We start from the raw sequence: 301 nt of genomic DNA, 5'->3' as shown, positions 1-301 counted from the left end.
AAAAAAGCCTGGTCTAATGTCGTGTCTAGGAAACGACAGAGTTCCACGCCAATCGCCAATCTGTAGAAAACAATTTCAGGAGGGAAAAGACACAACAGCAGCAAGCTCTTCAGAAAGTTTAGACTTTATTGCACAGGTGCACAAAGCCGGGTCAATTCAGGGGAATTGAACCTCGATTGTCAGTTTTGCATACATTTTATACACTATTTGTGCCCACAACCCCCCTTTAACACATTTCTAAAAATATCAGCCATCTGGTCTTTTCTGGCACAGTAAGGAGTTTCACTTTCCTGTTCGTGGG

Source organism: Anguilla anguilla, chromosome 1, assembly GCF_013347855.1.
Source record: "Anguilla anguilla isolate fAngAng1 chromosome 1, fAngAng1.pri, whole genome shotgun sequence".
Lineage (NCBI taxonomy): Eukaryota > Metazoa > Chordata > Actinopteri > Anguilliformes > Anguillidae > Anguilla > Anguilla anguilla.
This window is presented reverse-complemented; position numbering follows the sequence as displayed.